Raw genomic sequence first — 22,912 nt, 5'->3', positions numbered from 1 at the left:
CCGTGGCACTGATGGTATGGCTGTGGCCTGCCTCGGGCTTCGTGTCTGTGAGCTCGTTTTGCTCCGCTGTGTGATGAACTGAGGCTGAGGCAGTAGGCCGTAGGCCTGCCTCGGGCTTCGTGTCTGTGAGCTCGTTTGGCTCGGCTGTGTGATGAACTGAGGCTGAGGCAGTAGGCCGTAGGCCTGCCTCGGGCTTCGTGTCTGTGAGCTCGTTTGGCTCGGCTGTGTGATGAACTGAGGCTGAGGCAGTAGGCCGTAGGCCTGCCTCGGGCTTCGTGTCTGTGAGCTCGTTTGGCTCGGCTGTGTGATGAACTGAGGCTGAGGCAGTAGGCCGTAGGCCTGCCTCGGGCTTCGTGTCTGTGAGCTCGTTTTGCTCCGCTGTGTGATGAACTGAGGCTGAGGCAGTAGGCCGTAGGCCTGCCTCGGGCTTCGTGTCTATGCACTCGCCCTCATTCTGAATGCTGTCGCTTGCTTCTACTGTTTGCACAATTTGTGTTTTCTTCTCTCTCTGGATGTTTGGTGTTTTTTTAATGGGTTCTTTTGGGTTCCTTGTTTTTTTCACTGTCTGTAAGGAGCTGAATCTCAAGATTGTATAATTTATACATATTTTGATAATGAATGTTCTTTGAACTTTTAACTCTTCATGATCTGCTGAGTTCCTCCAGCATTTAGTGTGTGTCAGATCTCAAATGTTTTCAGATTAGCGTTAAGTAGTCTCAGTAAATTAACACTGGAGCACCTCAGGGATGTGCGCTTAGCCCACTGCTCTACTCTCTCTACACCCATGTTAGGCACAGCTCAAGTGCCATTTATTAACTTACACCCAGTGTTGACAGAATCTCAGATGGAGCCAAGAGTGTGTACAGGAGTGAGATATACCAGCAAGTTGAGTGGTGCCTCAGCAACTACATTGCATTCAACATCAGGAAAACCAAAGAGCTGATTGTGGACTTCAGACGGGGTAAGACAAGGAAACATGAACCAATCCTCATAAAGGGATTAGAAGTGGAGAGAGAGTGAGCAACTTTAAGTTCCTGGGTGTCAATATCTTTGAGGGTCTAATGAGGTTCCAACATATCGATGCAGCTACAAAGAAGGCAAGACTGTGGCTTTATTTCATAAGGTGTTTGAGGAGCTTTGGTTTGTTACCTAAAACACGTAAACTTCTGCAGATGTACAGTGGAAAACATTCTGACTGGCTGCATTACCATTTGGTATGGGTGGGGTCTATTGCACAGGACTGAAGTAAGCTGCAGAGAGTTGTAAAATTAGTCAGTTCCATCATGGGTATGAGCCTCCATAGTATCCATGACATCTTTAAGGAGTGATGCCTCAGAAAGGTGGCATCCATCAGTAAGTACCCCCACCACCCAGGACATGCCCATTCTCTTGTTTCCATTAGCAAGGAGGTACAGAAGCCTGAAGGCACACAGCAACTTAGGAACAGCTTCTTAATTATCTGGACTGGTCAAAGAACACTGAGGCTGTCTACAAGAAGGGTCAGAGCCGTCTTTACTTCCTGAGGAGACTGAGGTGCTCTAACATCTGCCTGACAATGCTGAGGATGTTCTACGAGTCTGTGGTGGCCAGTGCTATCATGTTTTCTGTTGTGTACTGGGGCAGCAGGCTGAGGGTAACAGACACCAACAGTATCAACAAACTCATTTGTAAGGCCAGTGATGTTGTGGGGGTGGAACTGGACTCTCTGACGGTGGTGTCTGAAAAGAGGATGCTGTCCAAGTTGCATGCCGTCTTGGACAATGTCTCCTATCCACTTCATAATGTATTGGTTAGGCACAGGAGTACATTCAGCCAGAGACTCATTCCACCAAGATGTAACACTGAGCATCATAGGAAGTCATTCCTGCCTGTGCCATCAAACTTTACAACTCCTCCCTCGGAGTATCAAACACCCTGAGCCAATAGGCTGGTCCTGGACTTATTTCCATTTGTCATAACGTACTTACTATTATTTAACTATTTATGGTTCTATATTGCTATATTTCGACACTATTCTTGGTTGGTGCGACTGTAACAAAACCCAATTTACCTCAGGATAAATAAAGTATGTCTGTCTGTCTTCCCCTTTACCATCTGATTCCTAGATGGACATCGAACCCATGAATAGTATATACCTTGTTACTTTATTATTTCTGTTTTTGCACACTTATTTAGATATAATTATTTAATATACATATATACTTACTGTAATTCAGTTTTTTTCTATATTTATCATGTATTGCATTGTACTGTTGCTGTAAAGTTAACAAATTTCACGGCAGTGCCAGTGGTATTAAACCTGATTCTGATTCTGAAGTAGAGGCTTCTATTTTAAACAGCAGGACCACAAAATGCTTCTTCAATACATATCACTACCACTGTGCCATCTGTTTACTTTTAACAATGTGTTATTGAAGTCCCAGGCTAAAATCCAACATTATAAAAGACTGAGCAATATTTCACTTCATCAGCACTGGTTGTTCTTCCCAACAACTGAGAAATGGTTTCAGTCCAGGATAAAACAATTTTACATAAATACTTCCTCTCCTTTTCCTGCTCTGGCTGTGATTATTTTAATATGTTTGGCCATAGGTCCAAACCTGCAGCCTTTTCTCCTCTTCACAAAATAGGTCAGGCACGACTTGGAGCATGATTTATGGGATGTGCAGGGAGAAAATGTGGAGAGAACTCTGGCTGGTTGTATCACTCTCTGGTATGGAGGCTCCAATGCTGCAGAGGCTTGTAGCCACAGATGCTACAGAGGTAGATGTCTGTAGATTCTGGGAATCCAGGGTAACCCACAGTGCTGGAGGAAATCAGTATGTCAGGCAGTGTCCATTGAGAGGTACAAAGAGTCAACGTTTTGGAGCGAGACTCTTATTCAGGACTCAGGTGGTTTGTAAACTCAGAAAGCTCCATCATGGGCATAAGTTTCTTCACTATCATCTTCAGAAGCCTATTCCTCAAGAAGGCTACAACAATTGTTAAAGTCCCTCACCAGGAATATGACCTCCTCTCAATACTATCATCAGGAAAGAGGTACAGGAGCCTGAAGACCCTATACATAGTATTGGAAAAAGCTTGAGAGGGTTGTAAACTAAGCCAACTTCATCACGAGCAATAGCCTCCTCACCTCTGAGGACACCTTCAAAATGAGATGCCACAAGCAGGAAGCATCTATCTTTACAGACTCCCATGAGGAATGTGCCCTCTTCTCATTACTACCAACAGGTATGAGGTACAGGAGCCTGAAAACACACATTCAATGTTTTAGGAACAGCTTCTGTTCCACCATCAGATTCCTGGATGGTTCATAAACCCAGGAACAGTACTTCACTATTTTGCTCTCTTTTCGTGCTGCTTACAGTATTTAAGAATATTCTTATTGTAACTTATTGTACTTATTTTTAATGTCTTGCACTATACTGTTGCTGTAAAATAACCAATTTCATAGCATAGGTCGGCGATAATAAGCCTGGTTCTGGCTCACTGAGACACAAGCCTACAGATGCTGGAGATGTGGAATGATGTACAAAGGAGTTGGAAGAATTTGACGCGTCAGGCAGCATCTAAGGAGGGAAGAGGAGAGTCAGAGTTTCAGCTTGAGACCTTTTACATGGTTGAAGGATCTTAATGAACTCAGAGTCATTTTGGCACTAAGCGTGGAAACAGACCCTATGACTTTTCTTGTCCGTGCTGAACTGTTATTCAAGTTAAGTTTATTGTCATTTAACTATATATATAAACTTATGTAATCATATAATGTATAAGAAATGAGAAGTTTCTCCGAACCAGGGTGCAAAGCACAGTAATACACTTAACGCACAATAACTTATGAAGGTAAGGATAAAATCTACAGATTAATCACACATAAATAACAAACTAAAGTACATTGATATTAATATTTTAAGGTATAGAACAGATAAACCAGTGACACTTCAAGCACAATGCGGCTGGGAGTTCAGAAGCCTAATGCCCTGAGGGAAAAAGATGTTTCCCATCCTCACCGTTCTTGTTTTTATGCATCAGGGTCTCCTGCCTGATGGTAGAAAGTCAAGGAGGATGCTGGGTAGATCGGTGGGATGCTTAATAATGCTAAGGATTCCTAATAATATAAATACTTAATAATTCAAGCTAGTCCAATTGACCTACACCTGAACCATAGCTCTCCATACCCCTCCCATCTTTGTTCCTATCTAAACCTCTCCTAAGCATTGCAACCAAACCTACATCCACCACTTGTGCTGGCAGTTCATTCCACATGCACACCACCCTCTGAGAGAAGACATTTCCATTAGGTTCTTCTCAGGTTGGCAGGTCGTGATGAGAGACACCATAGGGATTGGAAACTAGACACTGACTCTTCACCATCCATACTTGTGGTTTGACTGAGGGCACCAAGGTCACTGTTCAGGAACAAGGCTGGTGAACCTTAAACATTCATGATTTAATATCTAGGCCAATATGCAATTCTTCTCAGAAAGAATGACTGAAATCTGGAATTATTTTCCAGGGTATCTGAGGAACTTCTGGTAAGGTAGCAGGGTGTATATGTGTATGTATGTTCGGTCTGGGGAGGTCAAGCCATTGGGTCTGGGATTTGTGTTGGGCCACAGGAGAAACTGGAAGGGTTTTGAAGAGATGACCTGACCTGGGTGGAGACCGTGCCGCTGCATGCTACTCAGAAGTAGTGGAGTTGGCGCGGTGAATTTCTGAGTGACTGTTTTGGACGTTTCTTTTGCAGTTGGAAGACACTGGTGGGCATTGATTGCCACAGGCCTGCTTCCCCTGGTTTGGTGGCGAGACAGGTGGCAAGGCAGCAGTGTCGCCTCAGTTGCAGCTAGACTAGGTTTCAATCCCCGGGTTTGCGTTGTAGTTTAGCATTCAAGATCAGTTGGGAGTGGCCTCTCCTGTCGGTGCTGCCCTCCAGTGTTGGATCAATGGAATTACAGGCTGTACGACCCCGGACCATCAATTTGCAGGACTTGTTGCTTGGGGAGTTGGACTAAAATGTCTTTTCTTGTGTGACTATGTTCTTGTTTTTCCTTTCTCATTAGTTTGAATGAGCATGTATGTGTTTGCCCCTTGGCCCCAGAGGAATGCTGTCTCACTCTGCTGTATCCATGTGTGGTTTGAATGACAATTAAAATTGATTTGATTTGAACAGCTACATTGGCTTCAGAATGCGTGCGGTACTTGCCCTTACACATCCTCAGACTGTGTTGTTCGCTAACACAAATGACACATTTCAATGTGTGTTTTGATGTACATGAGCTTGTGAATCTGAACATAGAGAAGAACAGTATGGGACCTTCGGTCCACAATATTGTTCCAACCGATATAAACCTACTCAACAATCAATCTAACTCTTCCTTCCTACACAGAGCACAACCTTCCATGTTTCCTACATCCATGTGCCAATCTACGAGTCTTTTAAATATTTTGAATGTAGGCGCCTCGACCACCATTACCAGCAGTGCGTTCCAGGTACCCATTGCTCTCTGTGTGAGAAAAAAACTCTTTCTTTTAATGTTTTGTAACTTCAAAACATTAAATTAATTCAAAGGAAGACACAGAAGTCCAAAATGTAAGTCTACTTGAGTTTATTTTACGCGAGGTGTGCACATATCACGTGGTAGTATTTTGCCATATAGCCATAATGAATTATGTAAACAAAAAGAACGCTTAATGAAACAACAGATTTACAAGATTACTCAAATATTAAATGCCCAACATTTTCCTCCACTCACCTTAAACGGATGTCTTCTGCTAGAGTCATTGTCATGCTGGGAAAAAGGCTCTGGCTGCTTATTCTGTCTGTAACTCTTGTAATCTTATCCTTGGGAGGTTGGAAGATCAATTGACTGAGATTGACACTGAATAAGTAAATCCAATATATGTAGGGGGATGGAATCGGATCAGACAGAAGGCTTAAAGAGCTAAATGAATCATGAATTTAATGAATGTTGGAGTAAAGTCAGGACAATGCATAGTCTGCTTTCACTAGTCTACAACTTGAGAAACAGGGACTATGTTGTCGCCAAAGAGATCTAAATCAGATGAGCAATATCAGGATACAATTTTTACTCCTAAGGGCTGATGCTATCAAAGGAGTTATGCTTATACATATGGGATATGGAATTCCCTTTAACAGAGAGAGAATGCCCAGGACTATAGACTGGAATATTAACAGGATTAACATATGAGGAACACTTGAGCTACACTCACTGGAGCTCAGAGGGATGAGGGAGTTCTCTCTGAAATCTATCAAGTATTGAGAGGACTAGATAGAGTGGACATGGAGAAGATGTTTCCCAGAGTAGGGGAGTCTAGAACTAGAGAGCACAGCCAGAATAGAAGGAGATCTCTTTAAAACATAGATGAGTAAGAATTTCTTTAACCAGAAGGTGATGAATCTGTGAAATCCATTGCCATAGATGGATGTGAAGGCCGTCATATTTAAAGTGGAGGTTGATAGGCTCTTGATTAGAAAAGGGGTCAAAGGTTATGGGAGAAGGCAGGGGAATGGGGTGGAGAGGGATAATAAATCAGCCATAATGGAATGGTGGACAGACTCAATGGTCTAAAAGGCCCAATTCTGCTTCTATGTCTTCTGGTATTATGACCTATTTAGGATCAAAATCTATTATTTGTCAGATAGTTTTACTGGGTTCATCATCTCAGGCCGATGGTAATAAATGACTCTTCATACTTTCTGCCTCCTTCAACAAGATTCCTCCCGCTGTCAAGTCATTCACTACCCTTCCCTTCCAAAGGTCCCCTTTCCTTTGCAACTCCCTGGACTACTTTTCCATCTCCACCAACCACATTCCCATTGCACCTGCAGCAGATACAACTTCTTTCCTTTAAGCTCTTCCCTTCCCTTAGCTCTTCAAGTGGTCCTCAGTGAGGTAGCAATTCAGTTGCATTTCTTCCTGTCTGGTGCATTGTATTTAGTGCTCACAATGTCACCTCTGTAGTGAAGAAACATGTAACAGAGCTGTTCAGCACAGTAGAGGCCCTCTCGCCCACAGTGTTTTTCCATCCTTTTAATCCGGACCAAACTTGGAATATTGTGTTCAGTTCTAGTTGCATTATTATAGAAAGGATGTGGAAGCTTTAGAGAGGGTTGAGAGGTGATTTACGAGGATCCTGTCTGATTTAGAAACTATGTCTTATAAGGACTGTTCAAATTAAAGTTTGTTTCCTTGTCATCTTACTGTACATATACAGTGTCTATAAAAACTATTCAAACCCCCACCTTTGAAAGTTTTGATGTTTTATTGTTTTACAACACTGAATTATAGTGGATTTAATTGGGCTTTTTTGACTTGACACTGATCAACAAAAAAGACTCTTTTGTGACAAAGTGAAAACAAATTTCTAAAAATTGGTCTAAATTTATTACAATTATTAAACACAAAATAATTGATTGCATAATTACGCATCAGCTTCAAGTCAGTATTTAGTAGCTGCACCTTTGACAGCAATCACAACCTTGAGTTTATGTGGATAAGTCTCTATCAATTCTGCACATCTAAACACTGTAATTTGTCACCATTTTTCTTTAGAGATCTGCTCAAGCTCAGACAGGTTGCATGGGGATCATGAATGGACAGCCCTTCTCAAGTCCAGCCATAAATTCTCAACTGGTTTAAATTCTAGACTCTGATTTGGCCACTTCAGGACTTTAACTTTGTTGTTTTTAAGCCACTCCTGTGTAGCTCTGGCTTCATTATTGGGGTCTTGCTGGAAAACAAATCTTCTTCTAAGTCACAGTTCTCTTGCAGACTGCAACAGGGTTTCCTCCCAGATATCCCTATATGTTGCTGCATGCACTTTACCCTCTGCCTTCACATGCCTTCCAGGGCCTGCTGCAGTGAAGCATCACCATGCTTCATGGTAAGGATGTGTGTTTTTGATGATGTGCAGTGTTTGGCTTATGCCAAACATAGCATTTAGTCTGATGGCTAAAAATTTCAATTTTGGTTTCATCAGACTATAGAATCTTTTTCCAGGTGATTTCAGAGTCTCTCATATGCTTTCTGGCAAACTCTAGCTGAGATTTCATGTGATTTCTTTTGTCCACCAGTGGTATTCTCTTTGCTACTCTCTCATAAAGCTGCAACTGGTGAAGCACCTGGGCAACAGTTGTATGCACATTCTCTTCCATCTCAGTCACTGAAGTGTGTAGCTCCTTCAGAGTTGTCACAGTCTCTTGGCGACCTTTCTCACTAGTCCCCTTCTTGCATGGTCACTCAGTTTTTGAGGACTGCCTGCTCTAGGCAGATTTACAGCTGTGCCATATTCTCTCCATTTCTTGATGATTGACTTAACTGTACTCCAAGGGATATTCAGTGACTTGGAAATTTTCTTGTATCCATCTCCTGAACTGTGCTTTTCAATAACCTTTTAGTGGAGTTGCTTGGAGTGTTCTTTTGACTTCATGGAGTACTTTTTGCCAGGATACTGACTCACCAGCAGTTGGACCTTCAAAATACAGGTGTATTTTTACTACAATCAATTGAAACATTTGAATTTCACGCACGTGATCGCCATCTAACTAGTTATGCCACTTCTCAAATCAATTGGCTGCTCCAGTGATAATGTGATGAGTCATATTAAAGGGGGCAAATACTTATGCAATCAATGAGTTTGTGTTTTATATTTGTAATTCATTGAGGTCACCTTGTAGGGATCTGTTTTCACTTTGACAAAAGAGTCTTTTTCTGTTGATCAGTGTCAAAAAGCCAAATTAAATCCATTGTGATTCAATGTTGTAAAACAATAGAAGAAAGAAGAAGAGAAGAAAGTCCTAACTCCCAGCGTTTTTTTTTAGCAGGCTTTCTTGTTTTTACGAGACCCAGTTGCTAACTCAATGCTCAACCCAGCATGGATGGAAAGCGTGCAGGGGAGCCGGCTGGATTTGAACTCAGGAGCCTTCGCTCCGAAGTCCCGCACTGATAACACTATGCCACGAGTTGGCCGTGTAAAACAATATAACATGAAAAATTCCAAGGGGAGGGGTGTGAATAGTTTTTGTCAGCACAGTACATTCCTCCCGATCCTAGTGCACCCACAAAACAAATCATACACAGCAAATAAAAGAAAATATTACCATAAATAAATTAATGTAATAGAATTCCAAAATGCATCTATTGCACAACACAGGTAAACGGTAAGCAGTAAACAGCACTCTCCCTGTGACAGTAGTGACAGGGTATTCATTAGTCTCACATTCTGTTATCTAGTCTGACAGCCCTAGTCCTGATGCTCCTGTGCCTGTAGATTTAGTGAGCTAGGAATTTTCTCTTTTTTTTTATTACAAAATCCTTTATTACAAATTTCGGTGCTATACAATATATACAAAACAGTGGCAAACACAATTACTGCACTACAAATAGACAATAGACATTACACCAGAATGTTGCCATCCCTATCCACGATGGCATTTACACCCCGCGGAGCCCAACGGTCTCGAAACTCCTCCAAAGCCGCTGTGGACTGCGCATGTTCCTTTTCAATAGTTACCCGAGCACGAACATACCCCCTAAACATTGCCAGGCAGTCTGCCCGGAGAGATCCTCCCGCCACCCGTTTCCAAGACCCTCGGATGGCGGATTTCGCCAGCCCCAGGAGCAAGTTGACTAGGACATCCTCATCCCTCCGTGCCCCCTTCCTTACTGGATGACCATATATAAACAGGGTGGGACTAAAATGCAGCCAGAAGGCGAGAAGCAGCCCACGCAAATATGCAAAAAGAGGCTGCAGCCTCACACACTCCATGTACATGTGGTACACGGTCTCCTCCAGCCCGCAGAAGTGGCATGCGGGTGGGATGGAGGATGAACGGTGACTTAATAGAGGTGTACATAATGTTAAGATTGAATGGACAGCCAGAGACATTTTCCCAGGCAGAAATGGCTAACACGAGGAGACATTGTTTTAAGGTAATCAGAAGAAAGTAAAGAGGGAATGTCAGAGGTAGTTTTTTACACACACAGTGAAAGGCACACGGAATGTACTATCAGAGGTGAAGGCAGAGGCAGGTACATTAAGGACATTTAAGGGACTCTTGTATAGGCACATGGATGATGGGACTATGTAGGAGGGAAGGATTAGAGTAAATTAAAGGGTTGATGCAACACCATGGGCCAAAGGGCCTGTACAGTACTGTACTGTTCTGTATTCTATGTTCGATGTTTCAGGCAGAAACTCTTGTCAGGTTGGATTATTAAGTTTCAGTCTTTGGAGTCTAAACTCTTTGCCTTGGAGGTGAAATGTAACTGCTCTATTGTTCCCCAGCAGACCAACACCTATAGTGTGACTGATAGTTAACCCTCCATGCACTGTGGCAGCTAAGGAAAACTAAGCACTTGTCCTAGAATGTCAGGCAAAATTGTTCATTTTATGCAACACATTGAGGCAGGATGTCCAAGCTGTGAAATTTACCACATGGTCACATCTCCAATCCTGCTGACAGCACTGCTGCGCCTCGGGGAATCCTCTCACTGTGCACGAGGCGGATGAAACATGGTCAAGAAGGAAGAAAGGCTTTACATTCAGTCCTGCCAAGGTTCCCCAGAGAGCAGCAAGATTTCCAACCCCTAACCCATGGACCTCAGAAACCTGAACAAATTACTAAAATAAGAAAAGCTAATGATGGATTGCCTGACGTGGTTACTTGATCAACGTTCTCAGAGGATTTCTTGCCAACTCTGCGTCTTTTCACAGCCCAACTAGGAAGTCAGATGAAGCTCTCCTAGGGACGTAAACCTCAATAAAGCTTTCATTCTCGGTAGTAAGGAAGAAAGGAAAACTCTCATTAATATAGCATCTTTAATATGTCTGTCTGCACATCCCTCAGTACTTTGCAATACTGAAGTGCTTTTGAAGTGCAGTTAGGATTATGATATTGGTAATATGGCACTAGATCCTTTCAGTTTGAGCTCTAGAAAAAGCAATATGATTATGTCCAGACCGTTCACTTTTAAGCACTATATTCTGAATAATAAATATTGGACAGGACACTATGGGCAACTCCTCTGTTCTTCAATTAAGTAGAGCCTTGGGGCATTTTAGGTTCACCTGAATGAACATCATAAAAGTAAAAAGTCAGGTTTATTGATATATGCACATGCAGTACTCGAGTCTAAGAGTAAGGAAGTCATTCTGCATATACACCAAGTGGCCACTTCATTAGGTACACCTGTACATCTGCTTATTAATGTAAATATCTAATCAGCCAATCATGTGGCTGTAAATCAATGCATAAAAGCATGCAGGCATGGTCAAGAGGGTCAGTTGTTAGTCAGACCAAAATCAGATTGAGGAAAAATGATATCCAAGTGACCGTGGGATGATTGTTGATGCCATTCAGGGTTGTTTGAGTATTTCAGAAACTGCAGATCTCCTGGGATTTTTACACACAGCACTCTCTGGAGCAGGGGTTCCCCAACCTGGGATCCGTGGATCCCTTGCTTAATGGCATTATTCCATGGCATATAAAAGGTTGGGAACCTCAGCTCTAGTGTTTACAGAGAATGGTGTGAAAAACAAAAAAAAACATCCAGTGACTGGCAGTTCCCTGGGTGAAAAGGCCTTGTTAATGAGAGAGGTGAGAGGAGAACAGCCAGATGACAGGAAGATGACAATAACTCAAATAACCATGCTTTACAACAACAACAATATGTACCTCTGAACACACAATTTTGAAGTGGATGGGCTACAGCAGCAGAAGACCTTGGACATACATGCAGTGTCCACCGTATGAGGTGCGGGACCCTGTTAAAGTGGGCACTGAGTGTATGTGAAATTTTAGTCAGACCACACCAGGGATATTGTATGCAGTTCTGGCTGTCCAGTCGCAGTGGTAGGACTGCGAAGAGGGTGCAGAGAAGGTTTACTAGCATACTGCTTTACAGTGCTGTTCTAAAATGTAGTCTTTTTTCATGGAACAAGGTCAAAGGTAAGTGTGGTGAACTACGTATACCTGTCTGGACACCCCCCCCCCCCCACTGCTGACTGCTCCTGTGGCTCCTCCCACAGACCCCTGTGTAAAGGCGACTGGAGGCACTGCTCCTCCCTCAGTCTCCAGGATGTTGTGTGATGGTCTCTTGCTGCTGACAGTGCTTTCTTCCAGCAAATAAATGCTATCTCTCGTCTCACGTCTCCGAGAGTTATTGATGGTGCCTCAGTAAGCTGGGAATGTTGACCTTCCTCTGTTTTGGCCAAGGCTAGACAAGACTGAAATGAGAGGAATGGAGTTAAATATCACCACAATGAACATAAGGACATAAGAGATAGGAGCAGGAGTAGGCCAATCGGCCCCTCAAGCCTGCTCCGCCATTCAACAAGATCATGGCTGATCCAATCTTAACTCTAGTTTTCACCGAATCCCACAAGGCAACAGTGCCAACCAACAGGGCACAATGCCGCCCATTTTATTTTATTATTCATCCCGCCCAAACCCATGTGATCACCCGGGGGGAAAAAAAAACGATTTGCCAATTGAGGAGAAAAAATCTGGAAAATTCCTCTCTGACCCATCCAGGCTATCGAAAACTGGTCCAGGAGATCACATGGCTGATCTAAACCTAGCCTCATGTCCACTTACCTGCTCGCTCACCGTATCCCCTAATGCCATTTTTATCCAGGAAAATGTCTATCTCCGTTTTGAATTTATTGAGTGTAGTAGCTTCCACAGCTCTCTGGGGCAGTAAATTCCACAGCCCCACTACCCTCTGAGTGAAGAAATTTCTCCTCACCTCAGTCCTGGAACGGCATCCCCTTATTTTAAGATTATGCCCCCTAGTACTAGTTTCACCCATCATTGGGAACATTCTCCCTGCACTAATGAACACTAATTGGCTGGACAGCGCATATTTACCAGCATGATTGTCAACCCTAATTAGTAGTTCACTTGCGAGGGTGTTCAGACTCTGCGGCAGAATCCATGGTTGTGACAGCTGGATCCAGATTAGAGGAAAAGGACCTGCATAGTTGCCAACCTGACAGCAATATCACCTTAGCTGACCCCTTCATTTTCTCTTAAACTACTGGCTCTATCTCCCCATGCAAAATCCACCCTGCTCTTAGTTTGTCCATCTCAGACCACTCCCTCTCCTTTCTCTATCTTGCGTTCGCCACCTCTGGAGACTGACTATCTACTGATATTTTTTTATAAACCTACTGACTCATGACTATTGTGACCATGTCTCTTCCCACTCTGTTACTTGTAAGGAATGTCATTCCCTTTTTACAGTTCCTCTATCTCCATTGCATCTCTTTCCAGGATGATGCTTTCCATTCCAAAGCATTTAAAGTGTCTTCCTCTTCCAAAGAATAGGGTTTCTCTTCCTCGACCACTGATGCTGCTTTCAGTCGAATCTCCTCCATTTCCTGGACATCCACCCTCACCTCACCTTCCCACCGCCTTAACAGGACTAGAGTTCCTCTTGTCCTCACTACCACTCACACCCTTCATCAATCTCCACAGAATCTGCCGTCTTCAAAGGGATCCTACCTCTAAGCACGTCTTTCCCTCTACCGCATTCTCCGCTTTCCACAGGGATCACTCTGTACATGAACTCCTTTTCCACTCATCCCTTCCCACTGATCTCCCTCCTGGTACTTACCCCCAAAAGTGGGGGAGATGCTACACCTGCCCATTCACCTTCTTCCTCACCTCCTTTTGGGGCCCCAAACAGACCTTAGAGGTGAGGAGATATCTTCACCTACGAGTTGATCAGGGTCATCTACTGTATCTGGTGCTCCTGATGCAGCTTCCTCTACATCAGCAAGACTAGACACAGATTTGCGAATTGCTTTGTCAAGCACCTTCATTCGTCTATCAAAAAAGGAGAGATTTCCCAGTGGCCACACATTTCAATTTGCCCACATTTCCATTCCAACATGTCTGACCTTGGCCTCCTCTACAGCCACGATGAGGTCATTCTCAGACAGGAGGAGCAACACCTCATATTCCATTCCGGTAGCCTTCTTGATGGCATAAACTTTGATTTTTCTAACTTCCAGTAATTTCTCTCTACCCCACCTCTCTTTATTTCTATCTTTCCCCAGTCTGCCTCCCCTCTTATCCCTTCTCTTCTTCTCACCTGCCCCTCACTTCCCTCTAGTTTCTCTCCTCCTTCCCTTTCCACTATCCATTCTATCAGTTTCCTCCTTCTTCAGGGCTTTAACTCATCCATCTCTACCCTCCAAGCTTCTTACTACATCCCCCCTTCCCCCTCGCCCGCTTTCACCTATTGCCAGCTTGCTTGTACTCCCCTCCCCCACCTTCTTATTCTGGCTTCTGTGCCCTTTCTTTCCAGTCCTGATAAAGGGTTCAGACCAAAACATTAGTTGTTTAATCCTCTCCAAAAATGTTGCCTGGCTTGTTGAGTTCCCCTAACATTTTGTGTGTATTGCTCAAGATTTCTAGCATCTGCGGGATCTCATGTTTATACTAGACAATGTTTAAGAAACCTTTAGACAGTCATATAAACTGGCGGGAAATGGAGGGATATAGACTATGTACAGGCAGATGAGATTGGCTTCTACTGGCTTCACAGCCAAAGGATGCAGTCCTGTGCTGTACTGTTGTAATTTCTATGTTCTCTATTAGAGAAACAGGTCAAGGACTAGAAATCCTGCAGTGAGTAAGCAGGCTTGAGTGAGGAGTGTGATGGAATGCACCTTGTTTCCAAAATGTCTCTGCCCAGAACAACACACACAAAATACTGGAGGAACTCTGCAGTTGAGGTAGCATCTTTGAAGGAGAATAAGCAGTCAACATTTTGGGCTGAAATGCTTAATCACGACTAGAAAGAAAGGGAGAAGAATCCTGAATAAGAAGGTAAGGACAGCTGCAAGACTATAAAGTCAGTAGTGATATGGATTCAAGTAGACACCAGCAGACTGTAACTTCCCTCCAGCAGTCACCTTGGCAATGTCACACATCAGAATCCTGGAGAAACTCTAGCGATGGGAAGCACCACAAGCAGCGGTTAATTGAGCAGTCTGCACTAGAAAGATAATGTCTGCTTTTAACATGGATCACTCAGTCATTGTGACTCTTTGTTGAGTGAAATTGAATGTTGAATAAAATGTCTCTCTGACATGAGAATGTTGCTGATAAAGTCCAGTGTGATTAAGTTCTCCTGGGAGAAGGGACGTATGGTGGATCATCAAACGCTTCCAGAAATAATTCTTGCACTTGTCCATTGAGATTGACAGTGGGGGAACTGTGTTTCCTTGGTTGTGGCGAGGACTAGGCCTAGGCCGTGGGGTCCCCTTAGACACAACGGCTTGTTAACAGTAGCCTAGGAAAGAAAGAGCAGAGGCAGTGTGAGAGAGAGTAAGGGTGTCTGCTGGGAACACCGGAATGTATTCTCGGTTGGGGTCTGGCCCGTCCCTCCATTGTTGCTGCTCTTCAGTGTTCGCTCAGTGCTACTCTCTGGTGTTTCTTCAGTGCCGCCCTCTAGTGTTCACTCAGTGGAAGAACAATCTAGACCAGGACAATCAAATGTTAAGCCACTCATTGACTGGGTCTATAAATTTATTCTTTGTGATTGTATGTTTTCTGAAATTGTAACCGTATAGTATGTGCAATATGCAGTGTACTGTGTGCTGTGTGCTGTTGGTAATGTACTCTCAAGTCAAGTCAAGTCACTTTTTATTGTCATTTTGACCATAACTGCTGGTACAGTACACAGTGAAAATTAGACAACATTTTTTCAGGACCATGGTGCTACATGAAACAGTACAAAAACTACACTGGACTATGTGAAAACTACACAGAAAAAAAAGTACACTAGACTACAGACCTACCCAGGACTGCATAAAGTGCACAAAACAGTGCAGGCATTGCAACAAATAATAAACAAGACAATAGGCACATTGAAGGGCAGTAAGTTAGTGTCAGTCCAGGCTCTGGGTATTGAGGAGTCTGATGGCTTGGGGGAAGAAACTGTTACATAGTCTGGTCATGAGAGCCCAAAAGCTTTGGTGCTTTTTCCCAGATGGCAGCAGGGAGAAGAGTTTGTATGAGGGGTGCGTGGGGTCCTTCATAATGCTGTTTGCTTTGTGGATGCAGCGTGTAGTGTAAACATCTGTAATGGTGGGAAGAGAGACCACGATGATCTTCTCAGCTGACCTCACTATCCGCTACAGGGTCTTGCGATCTGAGACAGTGCAATTTCCGAACCAGGCAGTGATGCAGCTGCTCAGGATGCTCTCAATACAACCCCTGTAGAATGTGATGAGGATGGGAGGTGGGAGGTGGGGGGCCCTGGAGGGGTGCTGTTGCATTTGGCTGTATTCATGTATGGCTGAATGATAATTAAGCTTGAACTTGAGCTTGAAATGAAAACCAGATATAGAAAGGGGAAGCTGAGGCATATATGGTCCTGGCTCAGTTCTATTTTAACTTGGAGTAACCAATTCTCTTACCATCTTTTTCTAGTGATCTCAGAATAACTGTATGTTTCCAGATAAAGTGGTGATAAAAATGAAAGGAAAAAATACTTATTTATTTATTTAGAGATGCAGTCTTTCCAGATCAATAAGCCCATGCAGCCCCATGACATCCATGTGACTAATTAAGCTACTGACCCGTACGTGTTTGGAACGTGGAAAGAAACCAGAGCGGCTGGAGTAACTTGTCGAGCTCTGCTGTTGGCTTCCTTACTGTGCCAGTCAGGTTATCCACTTAAAGAACCCTTGAGTCTCTTCGTTTTGAATGGGACTACAAGGAAGGAATCTGATAGGAGAGGCAAGTGGACTATAGGAGAAAGGGAATGAGGAGGGGACCCAGGAGGTCGTGATAGGCAGGTGAGAAGAGATAAGAGGTCAGGGTGGGGAACAGAGGATGAGGGAATTTTTTTACTGGAAGGAGAAATCGATATTCATGCCATCAGGTTGGAGGCTACCCAGATGCAATATTTCTCCTCCTCACTGAGGGTAATCTCATCTTGGCACAAGAGGGCACCATGGACCGACATGTTGGAAAGGGAATGGAATTGGAATTGAAGTAATTGGCCACTGAGAAGTTCCTCTTTTGGTGGATGGAGGCGGAGTGAGAGTTGGGGAGTGTTACCGACAAAGGCCTGGAATATGGAATGTAGCCAACAAAGAGGCAGACATGGCTGGAGCCCATGCACAAGCCCATGGCTACACCTCAAGTTTGGAGAAACTGAGAGGATCCGAAGGAGAACACTTGAGATTTAGGAACAGTTCTGCCTGATGGAGAAGGGTTGTGGTGGAGGCGTCCATGGTCTACAGCTGCACTCAAACTGGGGTTTTTCACAGAAGTGGGTTCCCGCTGTTGGACTCACCAAGCGGCCTAGCGTTTTCGATACCTCCAGGAGCAGCCTGGAAAGTGTGCACCGTTGGGGTGTGGCCCTGTGGACGACCTGATTCCTTGCCGGTGGCACCGACTGAAGTACCGCAGGACATTGGAACATCGAGCCGGCAGCGTAAGGTGCTATTGAAATAAGCGGTGCTGCACAGTGTAACATGGAAACAGCAAGCTGTTGATCTCCCTCCAGCTGTGGCAGGAGCAATACCTCTCTCCCCCTTGTTTATGAGAGACAGCCTATAGAATGGGGCAGTGTTGGGATGAACAGTGTTTTTTTAATGGACTCACGGTCTCTTTGGGGACTTTGCAATGGCTTGAATGGCAGCTGTGGTAGGCTGATGCTTTTTTCTGAGGCAGGTGAGTGGAGGGTCGATGCTTTTACTGAGGCAGAGAGTAAGAATTTCAGGCTGTACACTGCATACATTCTCTGATATTAAATGGAACCATTAAACCATGGAATTGGTTGTTTTTTTCTATTGAAGAAGAAGTGAAGAGCTTTCAGACCTTTACTGAGTTGAGATTTACAGTAGCTGCATTTATTTAATTGGTTATGGCTTGGTTAATCCTTCAAAAAGAGTTTGGGCTGAGTTGCTCTCTAATCTTGGCAACTTACTTGCAACTGTTTTGTCACCACTGCCAAGTTCGAAGAACAAATCAACCGAACCTTCAGCCACCTGAACTACACATCTTCCAGATTTAAATGTTTTTAAATGTTTATACATAGAAAATTAATAGCACAGCACAGGATCAGGGCCTACAGCCCACTGTGTCTGTGCCAGCCCCTGTGTTAAATTAACCTAGTCCTAAGCACAAGAGAATTCTCAGTGTAGAAGAAGATAGCAATTGAGTTCCCAGAAAGGACAAGTGGCTGGTACAGTGGGTCTGGGTGAGCACATGGCTGAAGCAATCACAGAGTGGGAGCAGTGAGTGAGGTCCCCACTGAACACCCATCAATCAGAAGAATTAAACTTCTTCAGGGAGACTTCATAGTGAGTTTGCAACCTATTTCTTTCTTCCCAAACGTTGTCCATAGCCCACTATTCCCTGCCTGTTCATGTGCTAAATGTTTCCTAAACATTGCTATTATTTCTTGTTATTTTTAGAATGATCATCATTTTTAAATTTATTTAAAGTATGTTCCATGTTTTATCTATATAGTACACACAAAATGCTGGAGGCATTCAGCAGGTCAGGCAGCCTCTATGGAAAATGAATAAACAGTCGACATTTTGGACCAAGACCTTTCTAAAGGACTGAGAAGATTTCCCCCTTCTTTCTCAGTCCTGAAGAAGGGTCTCGCCTGAAACATAGAAACATAGAAATCTACAGCATATTACAGATCCTTCGGCCCACAATGTCATGCCGACCATTTAACCTGCTCTAGAAACTACTGCATTGCCATCTATGTTTGTAAGCCCCATGTGCCTATCTAAGAGTCTCTTAAAAGACCCCATTGTATCCGCCTCCACCACCTTCGCTGGCAGTGCATTCCATGCACTCACCACTCTCTGTGTGAAAAATGTACCTTTGGCATCCACCTCGTACCTACTTTCAAGCACCTTAAAACTACTCCCCTTCGTGTTAGCCATTTCAGCCCTGGGAAAAAGCCTCTGGCTATTCACATGATCAATGCCTCTCATCATCTTATACACCTCTATCAAGCCACCTCTCCTTTTCTGTTGCTCCATGGAAAAAAGCCAAGTTCACTCAACCTTTTGTCGTAAGTTATGCTCTCCAATCCAGGCAACATCCTCTGTTTATAAACGTTGACTGTTTATCTTTTTCCATTGCTGCTGCCTGACCTGCTGATTTCCTCCAGCATTTTGTGTGTTTCTCTGGATTTCCAGCTTCTTCAGACTTTCTCATGTTTACTCTATGCATGCAGGAGGGTTAGATTGATCTTAGAGTAGGGTACAAGGTCAGCACAACATTGTGGGCCAAAGGGACTATATTGTTACATGTTGTGTTCCATGTTCTATGTTCTTCATTTTGGTTGATGTCAGAGTCAAACAGCAGAGAATCTGTCCTTTCAGCTCAACTGGTTCAAGCTAAGCAAGATTCCCAACTATGCTAACACCATTTACCTGCAAATGGCTATTCTCCCTATAAGCCATACATCCAGGTGCCCGTCCATATACCTTCCAAATGCTGATAATGTAACTGTACCTTCCTCAATCACTTCATCTGGAGGTTTATTTCATGAATGATCCACCTTCTGGGTGAAAATGTTGTCTCTCAACTTCCTATTAAATCTATCCCCTTAAAGCTACGCCATCGAGTTCTGGCTTTTTTGTAAAGATCGATAATTATTATCAGTGAGAAGCTCTCCTGGTCTGTAACCACAACCTTGATAGTAGGGAAGGCACGATACCAACCATACCACTCAAGATGCTTAAGGAGATCTAATCTACCCCCAAAATCGCTGATCATCTTTTATCCATGTGTGACTGAAAGCATACTGACATAGAGAATGAGTGTGTGGTACTCTAGCGGCAGCAAGACATATCACAAAGCACTCCATCTGCTGATTAGAATGGTTCAGCACATTACTGTAATTCAACTATAGAACCTGGAGACAATCTACATCTCTCAATGCCTACAGTACACTCGGAGCATCATTAAATATCTGTCTGCATGGACTGGAGCAGCACCGAAATCTCAGACTCTGTTCAATCTCCTGCCATCTGCTAGGAGATGCAGAACCATCTTAGCCAAGACAGTAAGACTGGAAAACAGCTTCTTCCTGAGGACTGTTGTGTAGATGAATGATGCTACACCCAGCTTGCCAAAGGTCTTTGAGAGTTATGGACGTCAATTGTTGCATGTAAATATGGGAATTTAAAAAAAATTAAACCATACTGCATGCATGAACTGGAGTAGCACCACATTCTCATTGTCTTGAACAATGACAATAAAGTTCTAATCTATTCTATTACTAAAGAGATTGTGCTAGAAATCCAGTGTAATGCACACAAAACACTGGAAAGAACTTAGCAGATCAGGCAGAATCTGAAAAGAGGGAATAAAGAGTCGACATTTCAGATGGGTCAGAATCAGAATCAGAATCAGGTTTATTATCACCAGCATGTGTTGTGAAATTTGTTAACCTAGCAGCAGCAGTTCAATGCAATACATAATCTGGCAGAGAGAAAAAAATAAAAAAATAAAAAATAAGAAATAAATAAGTAAATCAATTATGTATATTGAATAGATTTTTAAAAATGTGAATCCCTTACTTCCAGCTTCTTACAGTTAAGATTTATGGTTTTTGATGTGTAAACATATTATAGTCCAGGTAGTAGACAATATACCTTCTTTTCATAATACAGCTCTGTGGAGATAAAAGTTCTGATTAACTTTTCTATATATTGTAAGGTTGGGTTGGAGTCGGGCAACGGGAGGGTGGGGTAGTAACTAACTATATATGATTCTACCATGGGTACTTCTTTTTAACTGTTATGAACTGTACATTCGATACCTTTGTTTTGCACTGTACAAAATTCTTCTCTATTGGTTTTTTTTAAATTGTAAAAACAAAAAAAAAATTAAAATGTGCAAAAGCAGAAATACTGAATATTAAAAAGTGAGATAGTGTCCAAAGATTCAATGTTCATTTAGGAATCGGATGACAGAATGAATGGCAGATTCATTCATTGCCATCAATGAATCTGATGGCATGATTCACTGCCATAGGAATCATGGCAATGATTCCTGAATCATTGAGTGTGTGCCTTCAGGCTTCTGCGCCTTGTACCTGATGGTAGCAGTGAGAAAATGGCATGCCCTGGGTGCTGGAGATCCTTAATAATGGATGCTGCCTTTCTGAGACACCACTCCCTGAAGATGTCCTGGGCATTTTGTATGCTAGTACTCAAGGTGGAGCTGACTGGACTTACAACCTTCTGCAGCTTCTCTTGGTCCTGTGCAGTAGCCCCTCCATACCAGACAGTGATGTAGCCTGTCAGAATGCTCTCCATGGTATAACTATAGAAATTTTAGAGTGTTTTTGTTGATATGCTAAATCTCTTCAAAGCCCTAATGGAGTATAGCTGCTGACTTGCCTTTTCTACATTAATATATTGGGACGAGGTTAGATCCTCAGAGATCTTGAAACTGCTCACTCTCTCCACTTCTGATCCTTCTATGAAGATTGGTATGTGTTCCTTCATCTCAGCCTGGCCTGCTGAGTTCCTCCAGCATTTTATGTGTGTTACTATATTTTTATAATTTAAAGGGGGCTCTGCATTTTTGTTAATATTTTTAAAATTATTGCTTATATTATTGTGCATAAATGAACAAAGATTTGATGGCAAATTTGGCAGCACAACTGGAAAAACACACACAAAAATTGCTGGGAGAGCTCAGCTGGTCAGTCAGCATCTATGAAGGAGAATAAATAGATCTCTGGATTCTGAGGTATGTATATCAAAGCTTACTGTCCCATGTATCATTTGCATTAACATCCAGCACAGTCTGAGGTTGTGCTGGGGGTAACTCACAGGTTTCGACACACATTCCAGCTCCAACCATAAAAAAATATTTATAGAAGCATTACAGGCACATGGCAGAGGTTGACAGGTTCTTGATTAGTCAAGGCATCAAAAGTTACAGGGAGAAGGTAGGAGAATGAGGTTGAGAGGAATAATAAACCAGCCATGATGGAAAGGGGGAGCAGACTCAATGGACCAAATAGCCTAATTCTGCTCCTAGATCTTATGGTCATATTAGCAGCACTTGCAAGAAAAACATAAATTAAGCATTAAAAATATACAGAATGACAGATCTATTTGCTATTATCAAAGGATTTTATTTTCCTTCCAAGAAATCCAACTTATGATCTGTCATTCCAGGAACTTTTTATAGAAACAGTAAAGTCTTTAGAGATTGGTTTTGGTGCACTAAAAATATAGCACAAGTTAAGTCATTTTATAACTGGTTTTACAATCTTGGGGAGCTACAGGGAAAGAGCGAAAAAAAAATAAAACTACACACCGTCTGGGACTTCAGAATGGGCTGTCGAAATGATTTTTGGCAATTTTCACAGGCTTCTCTCTGAGCCAAGTTAAACTATTCTTGCTGGTGGAGATCCCCTCTGGATTTTATTTTCACATTGGCGTCGGAAATGGAAGGAGAAAGAGAACCAAAATCAGAATCAGGTTTAATATCACTGCCATATGTTGTGGAATTTGTTTTTTTTTTGTAGAATTGCAAGACATAACAATAAAAACTATACATTGTAATAGGAAGTATAAATAAAGATAAATTTAGTAAGTAGTGCAAAAGGAGAAGAAATATAAATATTGAGGTAGTGTTGATGGGTTCATTTCCCTTTCAGAAATCTGATGGTGGAGGGGAAGAAGCTGTTTCTAAAATGTTTAGTGTGTATCTTCAAGCTCCTGTACCTCCTCCTAGATTGCAGCAATGAGAACAGTGCATGTCCTGGGTGATGGAGTTCCTTAATTACAGTTGCCCCCTTTTTTGAAGCATCACCTTTTGAAGGTATCCCTCGATGCTGGGGAGGCTAGTGCCCAAGATGCAGCCAGCTGAGTTTGC

This window comes from Hypanus sabinus, chromosome 11 (genome assembly GCF_030144855.1).
Source record: "Hypanus sabinus isolate sHypSab1 chromosome 11, sHypSab1.hap1, whole genome shotgun sequence".
NCBI classification, from domain to species: Eukaryota; Metazoa; Chordata; class Chondrichthyes; order Myliobatiformes; family Dasyatidae; genus Hypanus; species Hypanus sabinus.
The sequence above is the reverse complement of the archived record's forward strand: the minus strand, read 5'-3'. Positions refer to the sequence as shown.